The sequence below is a fragment of the Scyliorhinus canicula genome, chromosome 5 (assembly GCF_902713615.1).
Source record: "Scyliorhinus canicula chromosome 5, sScyCan1.1, whole genome shotgun sequence".
Lineage (NCBI taxonomy): Eukaryota > Metazoa > Chordata > Chondrichthyes > Carcharhiniformes > Scyliorhinidae > Scyliorhinus > Scyliorhinus canicula.
In genome coordinates, this window is record NC_052150.1 from 181,202,381 (window position 1) to 181,223,454 (window position 21,074).

Genomic DNA, 21,074 nt, shown 5'->3' on the forward strand with positions numbered 1-21,074 from the left:
GAGTTGAGCAAACATGAAATCATTTGGAATTAAAAAACACAACTTGGGCAATGAATTTAATAATTCATGCTGAACATACAATTATGTATCTCCGATTCTCCCCCAGCAACCAAGACTAAGTTGATGTAAAAAAAAATCGTTGGATGGGCAAGTGGGACGAAGGCACTTTCAGAATAAAGGACCTAAAATTATGGCCAGAATTCTCCAGCCTTCCACGGGCATTTCCCCAAATGCACTTTTCTACAATGTCCCATCAGCTTTTGTGGCCATTACCAGATTTATCAAATTGAATTTCAGAACATCCTGTGGTGGGGCTTTGATAATCGTAACTTCTGTGGAGTGACAATCAGAGTCAGATTGTCACTATGGTCACAGTTATTTCCACTGAAATGCAGTCACACCATTTTTTCCTGACCTTCTGAGTCAGGCCTGGTGAGAAAGGTGCAATGCAGCAGGTTTCTAGGTTCCTTTGCCGAGGGCAGTCGAAAGTAAGAAGACAATCCCATTTTTACAACCCTGAGGAACAGCTTGGAGTCGGGGGATGTGAGGGCAGTTGTGGGGGGGGGGGGGGGGCTGAACTTGAGGTGGTAGTGGGGCAAGAGGGGGGATAGTTGGAGCAGTCGCATGGGCAGTTGGGGCGAGGCTGGATGTGGAGGGTGTCAGGGGAGTGCCGTTGGGGGTGGGGGCGGGTGCTGTGCGTCAGTCAAATGTCAGGAGTTAAAAGTGATTTTAATTCTTCTGACTTTTTTCTGGGTAACTACTGTTGTGGGACAGTTGGAACCATTTGATGTTTGTGATTTAAATCAGTTTCAGATGGTTCCCATTCCAGGTTTTTTGTCCAACTGAAGTTTGAACTTCCCAGGCAATTTCTATCCAATCCTTACATTGAGAACTCTTGCAGGAATAATGGGGGAGGGGGAGTGATGGAGGAAATTGCCTGCCTGGGTATTATGTCCTGGAGATCAGAGGTTATTGGCCATGGGTACTATGTTGTTAGTCCAGTCCCATAACCATGACACTTTTATCTCCTACTTTGTTTTTGTATATACCACGCTACATTTATCCTTTTCATTATATTGAAAGAAAGGCATTGAGCTTAATATTTGTCATTTAATGTAATGAAAAATAAATGAATTGGGTTTTCACAAAATAGTCTCCAAAAAAGATCACAATGCAGAAATAAATGAGGAAGACCATTTGGCCCATTCCAGCATGCCTATCCAGGAAAAGTTCACAATCTGCAAGACACCATCCAACTGTGTTATTTGCATGAATTCTTAGTCATACCAAACATGGGGCGGGATCTGGTACGGCGCGCCCCCAGGATTCTCCGTCTTGCCAGCCGGCCAATGATGTTTCCCATTGTGGGCAACCTCACACCGTTGAGCAATCCCCGGGCTGCTGGCGCAACAGAGAATCCCGACAGCGGAGAATCCAGCCTATGGTTCATGCACATTGTCTGTTGGTGGTCTACCAATTACCAGTTTATTGAACAAAAACAGAAAATGCTCGACAATCTCAGCAGGTCTGACCGCATCTGTAGAGAGAGAACAGAGCTAACGTTTCAAGTCTGGATGGCTCTTAGTGAAAGCTAGAGAGAAGTGAAAATAGGATGAAATTTATACTGCTGTTTGGGAGCTGGGAGCAGTTGGACTGCATTGAGGGCCAGCGATAGGTGGAGAGTAACAGAGATGGCGTGGACAAAAAGACAAAGGGAATGTAAATGGTGGTGATAATTACTAAGATAGTTGCACATTAAGGGATCAAAATATGTTTATGGCAAAACAGGGGTAAGCAGTGTGTCAAAGGACAACTTGGAACAGGTTTTGAAAAAGAGTAATCTAGACATGAAACCTTAGCTCCGTCCCTCTCCACAGATGCTGTCAGACCTGGTGAGATTGTCCAGCATTTTCTATTTTTGTTTCAGATTCCAGTATCCACAATCGTTTGTTTTTACCAGTTTATTGAATTGAATTTCAAAACTTGACATGGTGGATTTAATCCTATAATTTATTTGGCGCTGGTGCAACATAGCCATTAGACCACCATTCCCATATTAATCTGAACTGTTTGGTTGTAGATGAAATATATTTCAGATTGAAGGCATACCTTTCTGGTCCTTCCCTTTACTATTCTCTATGTTGTTTCATTGCTTGTCATGCAACATCTTTGAGTTTTAACACATATGAAAAAATGTCATAAATATTGGCATTAGCACAAGTCCATGAATGGCACCAAAGGTTATGACAAGAAACATAATTTTGAAAAATGTCCTGAATATGTAACTTCCTGCCATACTCAATGCAGCAACACCTATTATAGTTGAAAGAGCCCCTTGCAAAATAGGATATCCTAAATTATACAATGCATCAATGCTTCGCTCATTGGCACTTTCGTTGTCACTTGAAACAAATGCATATGAAATATGAGCTGTAAAATCTACTGAAAATCCAATACAAATGACCAGATTAATCATAGATATAGAATCTAAATTGACACCCCAGAAAGTCATAAAACCAGCCACACCCACTAAAATTGATGAAATAGCGAATGTTAACCACAAAGAGCAGATTGGATTAGGTATGAGTAATAAGGAAATAATAAGCATTGCAACAGCAGCTATAACTATATTCTGTATTGTGTTGGATACTATAAGAAGATATTGATCTAAAAAGATGAATGCAGGATGATACACAAACAAAGGGATTTTGCAATCTTCTGCCAGCTTCCTTAACTCAATCAGCATGTTTTTCTCAGCAACAGTATTATTGACATTAATGGTCTGAATAAAAAAACGTGAAGCTAAAATGCTTTGATTATCTTTTGAAAATTCAACGTCATGTTCAAACAAAGGAGCAACTTGAAACAATCCGGATAAATTTCCTAGGAAGCTATTTTTCTCCTTTATATCTAGCTGCATCTGTTTGGAAACGGTAATGTATGTACTAAGCCATGACTCTGATAGCTCGTGATCAACATAAGGAAGTTGTTCAAATCTACCCATACAAATTTCAATGTCATCCCGAATAGTGATATCCCAATATTCCACAGGTTCAGTCACAGAAACCATGACTCGTGGTCCATACTGAGTGAAAAATTCACTCTGATCGTCATAGAATTTAACCAGATAAGAATCATCATTGGCCAGATTTCTGAGATCAATGCCTTCTTTAATGTTTTAAACAGCCATAAATACCGAGTGCCAAATATACGAGATACAAGAGCACCACAACTCCCTTGGTCCATCGATTTGTAAGAAATGGACCAAAATCATTTTTGATAAAGGTCGATATTGGATGGTCTAGTTCTGTACCCGTTTCTTCATCGTAAGCCCCACCCACACAACACATTGCATAACATTTAGATTCTCCCGGTTCATGTTCACTTTTAACTTGCTGCAATGTCCAGAAATGCCGATTAGCTGCTTCTCTTCTTCCATTGAATGAGAGTGCAGCTCCAAAAAATGTAATGTTATAAATGAAGCAGAGCAGAACAGTTGTACCTGTGTAAACACAAAATGACTGCACAGATCGAAAAGTTGTAAAGCAACCAATGTAAAAGGCTAAAACATCAGTCAGAGTGGTGATTGTGATAGATGTGGCTGCTTTGGCATATGTGGACCCCAACCGATCTTCAATATCGTCATCAACATTTGTTTGCTGCCAGCACGCGATCATAATGAACATATCATCTATACCGATACCTGCAAATTAAAATTGTGAGCTACATCAATCAGTCTTTATTGTATCAAGGCTTAACATCCCTAATTCCAAGTTAGATAGGCTTTTTACACAGAGGGTGGTGAGTGCTTGGAACGCACTGCCAGGGGAGATTGTGTGACAGCAGATACATTAATGGCCTTCAAAAGGCATCTCGACAAATACATAGATAGGATGTGATAGAAGGATACGGCACTAGGAAGTGCTGAGAATTTTGGCCAAGAGTAGTATCATGACTGGTACAGGCTTGGAGGGCTAAAGGGTCTGTTCCTGGGCTGTATTGTTCTTTGTTCTACAAAATCAAATAAATGTCAAACACAACTAATTCATAATAATAGCACAAACACCAGCTGGTGGTGCTCAGGGAAAATAAATCGTTCATCTCCAACTTCTGATGCCATTATCTATACCTTTCTGTTTTATTCTGCATAGGGTTCTTGTATATTTTCCTTAATGTTGAATCTTACTGTATGTGATAGTATGTCTTCATGCAAGTTTTCTCTGACATCTTCTTTCTATAATACTTTAAGTCTCTGTTCTTTCTATCTTGAAGTCTTTCCAAACAGCTCTTTTTCCAGACATAATGGACTGGATTCCCCGATTTTGAGGCCATGTCTGGAGGAAGTGTCTAGTTTTACAATGAAAAAGTCGTCGGCACCCCCATACCGATGCTCCGCCCGGTGGGGGGCTAGCAGCCGCGCCACATAAAACTACCGGCGTTCCTGATATAAATGCCTGGAGAATTGCCGGGTGCATGGCCTCGCATGGCGACAACCTGCAGTGGTCGTGCCATACGACGTGGCGCCGGCCGCATGCTGACCCAGCCAGCCAGATAGTGCCCCGTCACCCCCTTCGCCACCCCCAGACCAGCCGCGCCAGTCCCCCCAGCCCCCGTCGAAGCTCCCCCAGCCAGCAGAACAGCTCCCCCCCCGACTGTGGCGGCGCTGGACACAGTCCACAGTCGCCACGCACTATTGAAGAAAACTCAGAGCACACGTGTGCCACACCGTCAGGATGTTGGCCCATTGGGGCGGAACATCGGGGGAGGGCCTTCAGATGATGTCCTATGGCTGTCCCAACAGCTTGCGTCGTACTTCCTGATGACGCAATTTTGGAGGGAGCTGAGCGTCCGAAATCAGACGGCGTCCCCGATTTCGTCATCAAAACGGATTCTCCGTCTGATCAGGGGCTGGTTTAGCTCACTGGGCTAAATCGCTGGCTTTTAAAGCAGACCAAGTAGGCCAGCAGCACGGTACGATTCCCATACCAGCGTCCCCAGACAGGCGGCGGAATGTGGCGACTAGGGGCTTTTCACAGTAAATTAATTGAAGCCTACTCGTAACAATAAGTGATTTTCATTTTTCAATTACGATATCGGCGTCGGGCACTGGAAAATCCTGCCCTACATTTTGTAACCGTTTTGAAGTAATGAATACACAGCAATTTGGTAGTCAACATCTACAGTGCAGCAGATGAGTGTTTAGATTCCAGAGGTGGAAAGATGTCTGAAAACCTATGTGTGTGGATGAAAGGTAATCTGCTAGGTTAAGGCTGGAAATGTTGGCCAGAAGTAAGCAGAGCCTGGAATAGCTACAGGGAGGTAGAAGGCAGAAGACAGAAGTTTGAAAAGAAAATTGAATTTGCAAGTGGGTTTGATACTTAAATATGTGATAGGGATTCAAAGTGCTTCATTGCTATCATTGTTGTATGAAGCAACTGCAATGATCCACTGTGAGATTGATGATTATTTCATGAGCATCGCTGATAGAAAATAAATTGCTGTCTGTAAATCAGGTCTATATCCTGTATAGATCACTGATGAACAAATCCACGCTCCCATTGGGTCTTTGCTTACACTTGTTAAATTTTGCTCCATGATTAAAGCCTTGCAAATGGTGAAATATGAATCAAATGCTTGCAGGACTTCTTCACAAGAAGTTGGAGATTCATTGACTCCCTACCTCACTATTCCGTTGTTGGAAACAGCTCGAACTGCAAGGAGCCTGATCCATTTGTTCACTTTTTGCCCAACCCAGAAGCAGCTCTTTATTGAAAAACTCTTCTCCAGTTATCGCAGTGCTGAGCCTGTTGCCAGCCTTCAGTGCTCTGGAGTAGTTCAGGGAGCAAATGTGTGGATCCTAAAAGTGAGGTAATCAGTGATTTTTGCAGGGTGGCACAGTGGTTAGCACTGCTGCCTTACTGTGACAGGAACCCGTGTTCGATTCCAGCCTGAGGTGACTGTCTGTGTGGAGTTTGCATATTCTCTCCGTGCTTGTGTGGGTTTCCTCCGGTTTCGTCCCACGGTCCAAAAATGGGCAGATTAGGTAGATTGGCCATGATAAATTGTCCCTTAGTGTCGAGGGGTGTGTAGGTTAGGTGGAGTTACAGGGATAGGACGGGGAGTGAAACTGGGTAGGCTGCTCTTTCAGAGAGTCGGTACAACCTCGATGTTCCAAATGACCCCCTTCTGCACTGGTGGAATTCTATGGAAGTGTTTCGCTAATAGATATTAAAAGCCATTTTACCTATTTCCAGAGAGAGAGCAAATGTGACATTATAAAAGTCTGAGCCTGGCTCAACAAATTGAGGAACATCTTGTAACAAGAGATAAAAGAATGCTGAAACAGAAACAGAACATAGAACAGTACAGCACAGAACAGGCCCTTCGGCCCTCAATGTTGTGCCGAGCCATGATCACCCTACTTAAACTCACGTATCCACCCTATACCCGTAACCCAACAACCCCCCCCAACCTTACTTTTATTAGGACACTACGGGCAATTTAGCATGGCCAATCCACCTAACCCGCACATCTTTGGACTGTGGGAGGAAACCGGAGTACCCGGAGGAAACCCACGCACACAGGGGGAGGACGTGCAGACTCCACACAGACAGACAGTGACCCAGCCGGGAATCGAACCTGGGACCCTGGAGCTGTGAAGCATTTATGCTAACCACCATGCTACCCTGCTGCCCCTAAATACTGGAAAATTTCAGCAGGTCTGATAGCACTTGTGGAGAGAGAAGGGAACTAAGGTTTCGAGGCTGGATCACTTTGTCAAAGCTGGAGATAACTGGAAATAGTGTCAGATTTATACTGTCATAGGGGACGTGGAATGGTGGGGCTGGTTAGGGGGCAGCGATAGGTGGGCATTGGCAAAGATGTTGAGGTCAGAAAGACGGAAGGAATGTAAGAAATGTAAATGGGGTGATTAAGACGAAGAAGGATGCTGATAGTGGCACATAAAGATTAGAATGTTTGAATGGCAGGATAAAGGTGAGTCATGTGTTAAAGGGCAACTAGGAACAGATGGCCCAAGTGGAATGGGGGAGGGCGAACAATGGTGAGGGAAAAACAGATCAATGGAAGAAATGAAGATAAATTGATAGAAAAAAAATGGGGTGAAGGCGGAGGAGAAAGTTCACAGACTGAAGTTGCTGAACTCAAATGTTAAGTCCAGAAGGTTGTGACGTGCCTACTCCTACTCGGAAGATGAGGTGCTGTTCCTCCATTTTGCTTTGGGATTGACTGGAACATTGCCAAAGGCCAACGATGGACCTGTGGACGTGAGTGCAGGATGGCGAGTTGAAATGGCAGGCGATAGGAAGGTATGGGTCTTGCTTGCAGACAGACCAGAGGTGTTCTGCAAAGCAGTCATCCGGTCTGTGTTTAGTATCTCCGATTTGGGTAAACCACATTGGGAGCAGCAAATGCAATAGATCTGAAACGGGTGCAGAGGAGATTTACCAGGATGTTGCCTGGTATGGAGGGAAAATCTTATGAGGAAAGGCTGATGGACTTGAGGTTGTTTTCGTTAGAGAGAAGAAGGTTAAGAGGTGACCTAATAGAGGCAGACAAAATGATCAGAGGGTTAGATAGGGTGGACAGTGAGAGCCTTCTCCCGCGGTTGGAAGTGGCTAGCACAAGGGGACATAGCCTTAAATTGAGGGGTAATAGATATAGGACAGAGGTCAGAGGTGGGTTTTTTACACAAAGAGTGGTGAGGCCGTGGAATGCCCTACCTGCAACAGTAGTGAACTCGCCAACATTGAGGGCATTTAAAAGTTTATTGGATAAGCATATGGATGATAAGGGCATAGTATAGGTTAGATGGCCTTTAGTTTTTTTTCATGTCGGTGCAACATCGAGGGCCGAAGGGCCTGTACTGCGCTGTATCGTTCTATGTTCTATGAAGGAGGTGCACATGAAGCACTGCCTCACTTGAAAAGAGTGTTTAGGCCCGGGGGAGGTGAGCAGGAAGGAGGTAAAGGGGCAGGTGTTACATTTTCTGCAATTGCATGGGAAGGTGCCAAGGGGAGAGGGTGAGGTCTTGGGGTGACAAAGAGTCATCCAGACTTGAAACATTAGCTCCTTCTCTGTCCACAAATGCTGTCAGACCAGCTGAGATTGTCTAGTATTTTTTGCTTTTGTTTTTATATTTTTAAAATAATTCTGTGCGCTTTGAGTGCAACTGGTGTAGCTCATGGAAGGGGACAGGTTTGTCCGGACAAAGGGGTTGCTTCTAGGGATCTAAACTGAGCAGAATGTTTTCGGCATGCTCCGATAAAGAGGTTTCTCTCTCAAAGTACTAGAGGCAGACAAAGTACTCTGCACCAAGATAAGCAATTAAACCCGGTTGTTATGCACTTTCCAGGAGACTCATCCGGAGTGAGACTCGTACAGAGTGGAGGATTGAAATTTGGTAATTTGGTGCAGTGAGGTAATTCGGTGCAGAGTGTGAGGAGGTGCTCTTTAACCCTGGTAAGTGACTGGTAAGTAGTCTCTCTTTTTCTTTTCATTGTCTAATTTACTTTTTTTATTTTGAAATTGTAGTTGTTTAAGTTTACCAAGGGTTTAAGACATGGCAGGAGATCCCAGACCCGTGTCATGCTCCTCGTGTGCGATGTGGGAGCTCAGGGACACGTCCACTGTCCCTGGCTCCTTCACGTGCAAGAAGTGTGTTCAGTTGCAGCTCTTGTTAGACCGCTTGACGGCTCTGGAGCTGCGGATGGACTCACTTTGGAGCATCCGCGATGCTGAGGAGGTCGTGGATAGCACGTTTAGCGAGTTGGTCACACCGCAGATGAAGGTTACTGAGGGAGATAGAAAATGGGTGACCAAAAGAAAGAGCAAGAGTAGGAAGGCAGTGCAGGTGTCCCCTGCGGTCATCTCCCTGCAAAACAGATATACCGCTTTGGATACTGTTGAGGGAGATGGCTCACCAGGGGAAGGCAGCAGCAGCCAGGTTCATGGCACCGTGGCTGGCTCTGCTGCACAGCAGGGCAGGAAGAAAAATGGCAGGGCTATAGTGATAGGGGACTCGATCGTAAGGGGAATAGACAGGCGGTTCTGTGGACGCAATCGAGACTCCAGGATGGTATGTTGCCTCCCTGGTGCAAGGGTCAAGGATGTCTCGGAGCGGCTGCAGGACATTCTGGGGGGGAGGGTGAACAGCCAGCTGTCGTGGTGCACATAGGCACCAACGATATAGGTAAAAAACGGGATGAGGTCCTACAAGCGGAATTCAGGGAGTTAGGAGTTAAACTAAAAAGTAGGACCTCAAAGGTAATAATCTCAGGATTGCTACCAGTGCCACGAGCTAGTCAGAGTAGGAATGTCAGGATAGATAGGATGAATGCGTGGCTCGAGAGATGGTGCAAGAGGGAGGGATTCAAATTCCTGGGGCATTGGGACCGGTTCTGGGGGAGGTGGGACCAGTACAAACCGGACGGTCTGCACTTGGGCAGGACTGGAACCGATGTCCTAGGGGGGGTGTTTGCTAGAGCTGTTGGGGAGGGTTTAAACTAATGTGGCAGGGGGATGGGAACCAATGCTGGAAGTTGGAAGGTAGTAAAACAGGGACAGAAACAAAAGGAAGTAAGGGGAAAAGTGCAAGGCAGAGAAGACATAGTCAGAAATCCATAAGGGCGACAGTACAAGGTACAGTGACTGAGGGGAGCACAGTGAATAGGCCCAGTAATAACAAAAGGAATAAAACTGGAGATGTTAAGATTCAAAACAGAGGTAAAAAAACCAACATAAGTGTACTTTACCTGAATGCTCGTAGTATTCGGAATAAAGTAAATGAGTTGGTGGCACAAATCATCGTGAAGGACTATGATTTAGTGGCCATTACTGAAACATGGTTAAAGGATGGTCACGACTGGGAGTTAAATATCCGAGGGTATCAAACTATTTGGAAGGACAGAGTGGATGGTAAAGGAGGTGGTGTAGCTCTGTTATTTAAGGATGACATCCGGGCAATAGTAAGGGATGACATCGGTGCTATGGAGGATAAGGTTGAATCCATTTGGGTGGAAATCAGGAATAGTAAGGCGAAAAAGTCACTGATAGGTGTAGTCTATCGGCCACCAAATAGTAACGAGATGGTGGGGCAGGCAATAAACAAAGAAATAACTGATGCATGTAGAAATGGTACAGCAGTTATCATGGGGGATTTTAATCTACATGTCGATTGGTTTAACCAGGTCGGTCAAGGCAACCGTGAGGAGGAGTTTATAGAATGTATCCGCGATAGTTTCCTAGAACAGTATGTAATGGAACCTACGAGGGAACAAGCGGTCCTAGATCTTGTCCTGTGTAATGAGACAGGATTGATTCATGATCTCATAGTTAGGGATCCTCTCGGAAGGAGCGATCACAATATGGTGGAATTTAAAATACAGATGGAGGGTGAGAAAGTAAAATCAAATACTAGTGTTTTGTGTTTAAACAAAGGAGATTACAAGGGGATGAGAGAAGAACTAGCTAAGGTAGATTGGGAGCTAAGACTTTATGGTGGAACAATTGAGGAACAGTGGAGAACCTTCCAAGCGATTTTTCACAGTGCTCAGCAAAGGTTTATACCAACAAAAAGGAAGGACGGAAGAAAGAGGGAAAATCGACCGTGGATATCTAAGGAAATAAGGGAGAGTATCAAATTGAAGGAAAAAGCATATAAAGTGGCAAAGATTGCTGGGAGATTAGAGGACTGGGAAATCTTTAGGGGGCAACAGAAAGCTACTAAAAAAGCTATAAAGAAGAGTAAGATAGAGAATGAGAGTAAACTTGCTCAGAATATAAAAACAGACAGTAAAAGTTTTTACAAATATATAAGACAAAAAAGAGTGGCTAAGGTAAATATTGGTCCTTTAGAGGATGAGAAGGGAGTTTTAATAATGGGAAATGAGGAAATGGCTGAGGAACTGAACAGGTTTTTTGGGTCGGTCTTCACAGTGGAAGACACAAATAACATGCCAGTGACTGATAGAAATGAGGCTATGACAGGTGAGGACCTTGAGACGATTGTTATCACTAAGGAGGGAGTGATGGGCAAGCTAATGGGGCTAAAGGTAGACAAGTCTCCTGGCCCTGATGGAATGCATCCCAGAGTGCTAAAAGAGATGGCTAGGGAAATTGCAGATGCACTAGTGATAATTTACCGAAATTCACTAGACTCTGGGGTGGTCCCGGTGGATTGGAAATTAGCAAACGTGACGGACGCCACTGTTTAAAAAAGGAGGTAGGCAGAAAGCAGGAAATTATAGGCCAGTGAGTTTAACTTCGGTAATAGGGAAGATGCTGGAATCTATCATCAAGGAGGAAATTGCGAGGCATCTGGATAGAAATTGTCCCATTGGGCAGACGCAGCATGGGTTCGTAAAAGGCAGGTCGTGCCTAACTAATTTAGTGGAATTTTTTGAGGACATTACCAGTGCAGTAGATAACGGGGAGCCAATGGATGTGGTATATCTGGATTTCCAGAAAGCCTTTGACAAGGTGCCACACAAAAGGTTGCTGCATAAGATAAAGATGCATGGCATTAAGGGTAAAGTAGTAGCATGGATAGAGGATTGGTTAATTAATAGAACGCAAAGAGTTGGGATAAATGGGTGTTTCTCTGGTTGGCAATCAATAGCTAGTGGTGTCCCTCAGGGATCCGTGTTGGGCCCACAATTGTTCACAATTTACATTGATGATTTGGAGTTGGGGACCAAGGGCAATGTGTCCAAGTTTGCAGATGACACTAAGATGAGTGGTAAAGCGAAAAGTGCAGAGGATACTGGAAGTCTGCAGAGGGATTTGGATAGGTTAAGTGAATGGGCTCGGGTCTGGCAGATGGAATACAATGTTGACAAATGTGAGGTTATCCATTTTGGTAGGAATAACAGCAAACGGGATTATTATTTAAACGATAAAATATTAAAGCATGCCGCTGTTCAGAGAGACTTGGGTGTGCTGGTGCATGAGTCACAGAAGGTTGGTTTACAAGTGCAACAGGTGATTAAGAAGGCAAATGGAATTTTGTCCTTCATTGCTAGAGGGATGGAGTTTAAGACTGGGGAGGTTATGTTGCAATTGTATAAGGTGTTAGTGCGGCCACACCTGGAGTATTGTGTTCAGTTTTGGTCTCCTTACTTGAGAAAGGACGTACTGGCGCTGGAGGGTGTGCAGAGGAGATTCACTAGGTTAATCCCAGAGCTGAAGGGGTTGGATTATGAGGAGAGGTTGAGCAGACTGGGACTGTACTCGTTGGAATTTAGAAGGATGAGGGGGGATCTTATAGAAACATTTAAAATTATGAAGGGAATAGATAGGATAGATGCGGGCAGGTTGTTTCCACTGGCGGGTGACAGCAGAACTACGGGGCATAGCCTCAAAATAAGGGGAAGTAGATTTAGAACTGAGTTTAGGAGGAACTTCTTCACCCAAAGGGTTGTGAATCTATGGAATTCCTTGCCCAGTGAAGCAGTTGAGGCTCCTTCATTACATGTTTTTAAGGTAAAGATAGATAGTTTTTTGAAGAATAAAGGGATTAAGGGTTATGGTGTTCGGGCCGGAAAGTGGAGCTGAGTCCACAAAAGATCAGCCATGATCTCATTGAATGGCGGAGCAGGCTCGAGGGGCCAGATGGCCTACTCCTGCTCCTAGTTCTTATGTTCTTAACTTTATACATAGAACAGTACAGCACAGAACAGGCCCTTCGGCCCTCAATGTTGTGCCGAGCCATGATCACCCTACTCAAACACACGTATCCACCCGATACCCATAACCCAACAACCCCCCCTTAACCTTACTTTTATAAGGACACTACGGGCAATTTAGCATGGCCAATCCACCTAACCCGCACATCTTTGGACTGTGGGAGGAAACCGGAGCACCCGGAGGAAACCCACGCACACAGGGGGAGGACGTGCAGACTCCACACAGACAGTGACCCAGCCGGGAATCGAACCTGGGACCCTGGAGCTGTGAAGCATTTATGCTAACCACCATGCTACCCTGCTGCCCCATAACAGGGTACTACCCTGTTGAGGATGAGGATGAGGGGGGATCTTATAGAAACATTTAAAATTATGAAGGGAATAGATAGGATAGATGCGGGCAGGTTGTTTCCACTGGCGGGTGACAGCAGAACTAGGGGGCATAGCCTCAAAATAAGGGGAAGTAGATTTAGAACTGAGTTTAGGAGGAACTTCTTCACCCAAAGGGTTGTGAATCTATGGAATTCCTTGCCCAGTGAAGCAGTTGAGGCTCCTTCATTACATGTTTTTAAGGTAAAGATAGATAGTTTTTTGAAGAATAAAGGGATTAAGGGTTATGGTGTTCGGGCCGGAAAGTGGAGCTGAGTCCACAAAAGATCAGCCATGATCTAATTGAATGGCGGAGCAGGCTCGAGGGGCCAGGTGGCCTACTCCTGCTCCTAGTTCTTATGTTCTTATGTACCCTGTTTTTTTTTTTTTCTTTTTTGTTTAAAAATTTAGATTACCCAATTATTTTTTCCAATTAAGGGGCAATTTAGCGTGGCCAATCCACCTACTCTGCACATTTTTGGGTTGTGGGGGTGAAACCCACGCAGACACGGGGAGAATGTGCAAACTCCACACGGACAGTGACCCAGAGCCGGGATCGAACCTGGGACCTCAGCGCCGTGAGGCGGTTGTGCTAACCACCAGGCCACCGTGCTGCCCCTTATGTACCCTGTTGCATAGTACCACATAAGTGGTACTTGTAATATATGGGTTGCTTAATTGGAATGTAGAGGCAGTTTTCAGGAAGCAAGTTAAGATGTTGTAACTGTTAACTGTAAAACTATTTCTTTGTTACTTTTGTGCTTAATTCTGTGTTCAAATTAAAGTTATTTTTGACATAAAAGCTGTCTTCTGGTCAGTGTTATCACTCCTGTGGTAGAGTAACATTTCCTCAGTTATATCAAACGCAAATAGTTGGGTTCTAACAAAATTGAGGTTCTGGGTCCAGACCCATAACATTTGGGATTTGTCTGCTCTCTCAAATTAAGTTGCTTGAGGCTGCAGCTTGTTTAAACCATAGCTCTTTATTTCCAGCTAATATCTACATATTATTAAGACTACACAAAGTTGAAACTTCTACTCCTTTCATATCTCAGTTTCTGAATCACGTGATGTTACACCATCGTTACATCCGCATCATGTGCTTCTGATGTTAACCTTTTACTCCACATCTACTATTCAAGAACATGATGAGTGGAATGACCTCCTTCTGTGCCAAAGATCTTCCTATGTTTCTCGTAACAGAACAGTTTATCTGCTTGCAAGATATCCTAATGAACAATTTTTCTACTCTGTCACATTTGCCTACATAACAGTGATTACATTTCAGAAATTAGATACCAGTGAGGTGGGGACCTCTGGGAAGTAGCCTTGTAAGTTACAGCGATCCATCACCTGGACAAAATTGTACAAGGTACACTGACATTTCTTTTTTAAAAAGGGGCCGAAACTTTCTTAAAACAATCCAGCAAGATGGCTGCAAGAGGGCAGACATCAGAATACAATCTCACTCAGACTCATCTAGGACATAGAGAAAGGAGCCATGAGTCACAACAAATGTGGGAGAGACAATGAGTATATAAATACGTTTTGCTCCAGCTGTACAGATGTTGCCTCCATTAATGGGAAAACGCTTAACAATTCACAGCAACTGCTTTGAAAGAATTTGCAGAAAATCAGATGTCTCCTGAAATGCTTTGGGGCCTTTGTGATGAAACTGATCATAAGAGAGATTCCGAGACTACAAGGACAGACTTTTGTCATGGGTGTGACCCTTTAAGAAAGGATGTTGTCTCATCACATGGCTTCAGTGATGTCATTTTGTGGATGGAGCTGAGCTGTGGCTGTGAGGTTTGTTTTACTTTCGCTTTCAGATTTGACTGCTGTGGACTACAGACAGAGAAAATAAATGTTTCGGCCTGTCTCTCTCTATTTTCATTTTAAAGAGTTGTTCCAGAAAAAAAACATTGATTATAGCTACCTGCTTTGGTAACTTAAAATATATAGTTTGCTTTCCAGAAGGGTTTAAACCTGCTGATAAGGTGGGGTTAGAATCTCAGGGAAACCCAGTCTTAGTCAAATGAGAATGCAGAGTGCTGGGCCACACCCTTGAAAAGAGGTTTCTGGAATTTTGTTTTCAATTGGAACAGTTAAGGGGGAATTAATTAAGTGTTATACATAGATTATTGTAGCTGTGGGGGGCCTTTGTTTATAATTGATAACAACTCTTGCTGTGTGTTTTCCTATCTATGTTAACTAAGTTCTTAGAATGAAGCTTATTTTGTTTAAAGTGTCTCGGAAAACTGTTGAATCACACCTGAAGGGAAGGCTCTTTTGCTCATCCTAGCCAAATTCAACATAAAAGTTATAGGTCAGGTGGACTTCATAGTATACTTTGGAGTTTCTAAACCCTGGCAATGAACACTTCAAGGAAGAAAAGACGATAAGAGACTAACAGATTTTTGCCACAAAAGATTAATATGAGAAACTCCAAGAAGAATTCAACAAAGGACCAAGAACAAACAAAAATGCAACCCAGGAACAGGCCCTTCGGCTCGCCAAGCCTGTACCGGTCATGATACCAACCTTTACCAAAACTCTCAGCACTTCCTTGTGCCGTATCCCTGTATACCCATCCTATCCATGTGTTTGTCAAGATGCCTTTTGAACGCCGTTAATGTATCTGCTTCCAGAACTTCCCCTGGCAACACATTCCAGGCACTCTCCACCCTCTGTGTGAAAAACCTGCCTCGCACATCTCCTCTAAACCTATGCCCCCTGGTGACTGACCCCTCCATCGGGGAAAGAGCGCCAGCCCATCCATGCCGCTCATAATCCTATAGACCTCTATCAGGTCACCCCTCAACCTCTGTCTTTCTAATGAAAACAGCCTCTTCGCATAGCTAACACCATCCAGATCAGACAACATTGTGGTAAACCTCCTCTGCACCCTCTGCTAAGCCTCCACATCCTTCTGGTAGTGTGGCGACCAAAATTGTGTGCAATATTCCAAGTGCAGCCTTACCAAGGTTCAATACAACTGCAGCATGACTTGCCAGTTTTTATACTCGGTGCCCCGTCCAATGAAGGCAAGCATTCCGTATGCTTTCTTGATTACCTTGTCCACTTGTGTTGCCACTTTCAAAGATCTGTGGACCTGCACGCCCAGATATCTCTGACTTTCTATATTCCTAAGAGTTTTAACATTTACGGTATATTTCTCCTCCATGTTAGAACTACCAAAATGCATTAGCCCACATTTGTCCGGATTAAACTCCATTTGCCATTTCTCTGCCCAAGTCTCCAACCTATCTATGTCCTGCTGTATCTGCTGCAATCCTCAACACTATCTGCCACTCCACCAACCTTGGTGTCATAAGCTAACTTACTAATCAGACCGACTAAATTTTCCTCCAAATCATTTATGTGCACCACAAACAACAGAGGTGCAAGCACCGGTCCCTGTGGAACATCACTGGTCGCAACCTCCCATTCAGAAAACACCTTTCTACTGCTACCCTTTGAATTCTGTGGCTGAGTCAGTTCTGTATCCATCTTACCATCAGTTCCATGGCGTAATGGTGAACACACGGGACTTTGAATCCAGCGATCCGTGTTCAAATCTCAGTGTAGTCAGTACTCTACTCGTCCACTTGTAGAGGCTGGTTTAGTTCAGTGGGCTAGACAGCTGGTTTGTGACGCGGAACAAGACCAGCAGCATGGGTTCAATTCCTGTACTAGCTGAGAATTCTAAATTCTCCCTCTGTGTACCCGAACAGGCGCCAGAATATGGTGACTAGGGGCTTTTCACAGTAACTTCATTGCAGTATTAATGAAAGTATACTTGTGACAATAAAGGTTATTTATTTATTTATTCACCACCTCACCTCTGATCCCATGTGACTTCACCTTTTGTACCAGTCTGCCATGAGGTACCTTGTCAGAGGCTCTACTGAAGTCCATGTAAACAATATCCACCGCCCTCCCCTCATCAATCATCTTTGTCACCTCCTCAAAAAACAGAATTAAAACAAACAGGAAACTACAGAAAACTCCAGCCATGTTAAAATGTTAAATGAGGAGTTAAGAAGATGTTTTTTGCCTTTTAAACCAACTCCAGGAGTAGTGAGTATGCTCTCAGCCTTAAAAAAACCCCAATTAGGTCAGGTTGTGGTGGTGGGGTGGTTTGGGTATATAAAGGTAATTGTGCAAAAGTAAGAATTTATGTTGTGCCGCCTTTAGTTTCTTGTTCCTATACTATAGTAGTGCGGTATTGTGTGCTGTGTTCTGAGTTTTTTTTTGCGATCTGGATTTTGTTGAATAAACTATTTATTTTTTAAAATACCCTAGTTTTGACTCTCTTTCTCTCATTGTTCGCTCAGTGAGTCACAATCATTGCCAGAACATAATTCCAGGGTACAGGACCAAAAAAGAATCTGGGCGCCTCGAAAACGCTCCCTCAAGAGAGTCTACTGATTAGGAATAAACAGTGGTCTCTCTTTCTCGTGAAGCTGCCCTAGTGAGGCACTTCTGGATGGCATTTCACCATCTGCAAGAAAAAGACTCGCACAGTCGTAGGTGGCAGTCAGTATAACTAGTGTGGCATTAGGGCAGGTTCACTGGTCAGGTATAAACAGAAAGATTCAAAATGGAAGAGAGGATTGCCTCTCACTTATTCAAGAATATCAATAGCACAGTGGACTAAACAGCTGGCTTATAATGCAAAACAAGGCCAGCAACATCTTGTCCAGCAAATCTTGTCCAAATTCAGGCAATGTTCTGCCTTGTGAGGTAAAGAACTTCCGTTTTGATCCTCGTCCGGAGTGAGCTCTTTTTTCACGTGAACATGCGCAATTATCTGTGCATGTGCAGAGCGGTCAACTTCCGATGTGCGCCTGACGAACTGGTCCCGCACAGGCGCAGAACATTCAGATTACGAATCGCGTGTTTTGTTTTAAACTGCGCATGTCTGAAATGTCCAACTTCTGAAGCGCGTTTTTTTTCGGGTGCGCTTGCGTAGATTGGTCTTCTTTTCCATTGTGATGAATTTTTAACTGCGCCATAGCTTTCATGGAGGCAAAGCTGTTTTACCTTGATTCAACGTTTTGGCACTTCCATTTTTAAATTCTTTAGTCGCTCGGCATATTTTAATTGAATCTTCAGGCATCATATTTTGTTTCTTTTGTAGTTGTTTACTGAGCTTTTCATTTCTTTTAAACTCATTATACTGATCAAATTTTTTTAATGACCAGTTCAAAGTTATTTTTTCAGCTTCATTCTCAAAGCAGAATGAATTTTATTCCTCTTTCGCCTGTTGTCCAGCCATTGGTAGCAATAAAGCAGTTTTTCATTTATCAATGGCAGTTTCTAGGTTGGAAGATGAGAGATACAGATCAAACCCGATATGCTGAAGACCTTTGGAAACTGCAGACATTCTATGACTCTTCGGTTGGGTATTTCTTTCTTTGATTTTTCTGGTTGTTGCTGAAGTCTGATTGTTGCTACTGGAGTTTGGTTAAGATTTTTCTTTGCACTTATTTTCCCGAATGGAGATTATTTTTCCCTCAACCTGACTAAACTACTCTAGGACCACTGCTGGTACCATGTTGTGTTCTCTATTCTGCTTTTTCTGGCTGGCTCGGATGCGTATTGTTGAATAAAGAACACAAACCTCTGTTAACAAACCAACTCATCAATTTATTACACTACTAACTAAGATTCATTCACATTCCTACAGTAGAATCCCCTCGTCACATGACATTTATATGACTGTTCTGTGGCTCCCTCTAGTGGTAAGAGGCATTATCATTAAATTGTTAACTGTTTACATCCCAGTCCATATACATATTGTTACAGCCTGGACAAACGTAAACCCCAGAGTGCAGGGGCATATCCACATGGCGGATGCACAGTTGGCAGCCATGTTGGATGCCCCCTGGACAAAGGGAAACCCTGGAGCGCAGGGACCTGACAACGTGGGGAGAGCAGTGACTGCGGCCATCTTGCCTGGCCCCTAACAAAGGGAAACCCCGGAGAACAGGGCGCGTCCACCAGGTGAGTATGGTTAATCCCACAGGAATGGGGGGGGGGGGGACAAACCTCCCCCCCCCCTCCAATCAGGATGGTCACCTGGAACGTCAGGGGACTTAAAGGCCCAGTGAAAAGATCCAGAGAATTCACCCACCTAAGAAACATAAAAGCTGACATAGTCTTCCACCAAGAGACACACCTGAGAGAGCAGGACCAACTGAAGGTAAGGAAGGGCTGGGCAGGACAGACCTACCGTTCCTGCTCCGGGGAGGGTGGCAATACTAAATCAATAAGAGGACGATGTTAAGGTGACAAGGACGGTTAAGGACCCGGTTGGGGGGGGGGTACGTCATGGCCAGTGGGGCCCTAGATGGGACATCAGTAGTACTCATTAATGTGTACGTTCCCAACCGACCATGGCGGAAATCCCCGACACAGCGATGCACCGACTGATCATGGGGGGGGGGGGGGGGGGGGGGGTGTACTTTAACTGTGTACAGGGCTCATGGACAGACAGGTCGAACTCCAAAACAGGGAAGACCTCCAATATGGCGAAGGACATATACTCCAGGGTCGACTTCTTTATGGTGGAGAAATTGGTGCTTCCAGGGCTGGTCAAGGCAGAATATTCCGCAATCGCAAATCCGACCACCCTCCAGATGAACTGGCAGCAGGCTCACAGCTGCTGATCTTTATACTTCCAGTTAGTGGGAGGAGCCATGGGCGGAGTCAAGGGTGGAGCCCAGTACAAACTCCTCATCTCCCCCTATGGGCAGAGCCGCGCAACTGCTCGTATACCGAACTTACATAGACACAACACATACAATACAATAGTGTGAATTATTAGGAATATGATTCACCACATTCACCCCCTGTCAAAAAATCAAGTCCGGCGGCGGTGACGGGTCTATAAATTATAAATGGAGTCGATGCGGCGGTCGAGTCGTCCTCTGGGATCTTCGAAGCACCGGGGTTGCAGCCTCTTCTGGTGGCTGGGAGTTGGCGGTCGCCGAGGGTACCATGGCGGACTCCGGGGGTGATTCGGTCAGAGCTTCGTATCCGACTGGTGACGGGGAGCGCCGGAAACCCAAAGGCGCGGGGGCACGGAGCACGGGCAGCAAACCCGTAGGCGTGGGGGCACAGGCGCGTGGGGTTGGGAGGGGTATAGTGTGAGGGGTACCTCGGCGGAAGTAGTGTCGGAGTTGGATCCTGCAGGTCCCAGGTCCCGGAGGGAAACAGTGTACTGACGGCCGTCAGAGTATTCGATGAACGTGTATAGGGGGTTTGTGTGGAGTAGGAGCACTCTCTCCACGAGTGGGTCAGTTATGTGTGTCCGGACGTGCTTCTGGAGGAGAACCGGGGCTGGTGTCTTCAACCATGCTGGGAGTGAAACCCCCGTGGTAATGCCCCTGGAAAAAACAAATAGCTGCTCGTGAGGGGTCTGGTTGGTGGCCATACATAGGAGGGACCTAATAGCATGGAGCGCGTCGGGGAGGACCTCCTGCCAGTGGGAAGTCGGGAGCTTCCTGGAACAGAGGGTCAGTAGGACGGTCTTCCAGACCATCGCGTTCTCCCTCTCCACCTGCCCGTTCCCCATAGGGTTGTAGCTGGTAGTCCCGCTCGAGGCGATGCCCTTGTCGAGCAGGTACTGATGTCGCTCGTCACTCATAAAGGACAAACCCCTGTCGCTGTGTACGTAGCTGGGGAAACCAAACAGGATGAAGATGCTGTGCAGGGCACTAATGGCTGTGTGGGAGGTCATATCGGGGCACAGGATCGCAAAGGGGAAGCGGGGGAACTTGTCTATGACGTTTAGGAAGTACACATTCCGATTGGTCTATGGGAGTGGCCCTTTGAAATCAATGCTCAGGATTTCAAAGGGCCGGGATGCCTTTACCAGGTGGGCCCTGTCTGGTCTATAGAAGTGTGGTTTGCACTCCGCACAGATCGGGCAATCCCTGGTGATGGCTTTTACCTCCTCGGTGGAGAAAGGCAGATTTCGGGCTTTGATGT

At 45.0% G+C, this 21,074-nt stretch overlaps 1 pseudogene; it reads right to left on the minus strand.

The window, feature by feature from the left end:
* Positions 1–579: 579 nt before the first annotated feature.
* The window catches only part of LOC119966466, an 80,668-nt pseudogene continuing 60,173 nt past the window's right edge, over positions 580–21,074 (minus strand).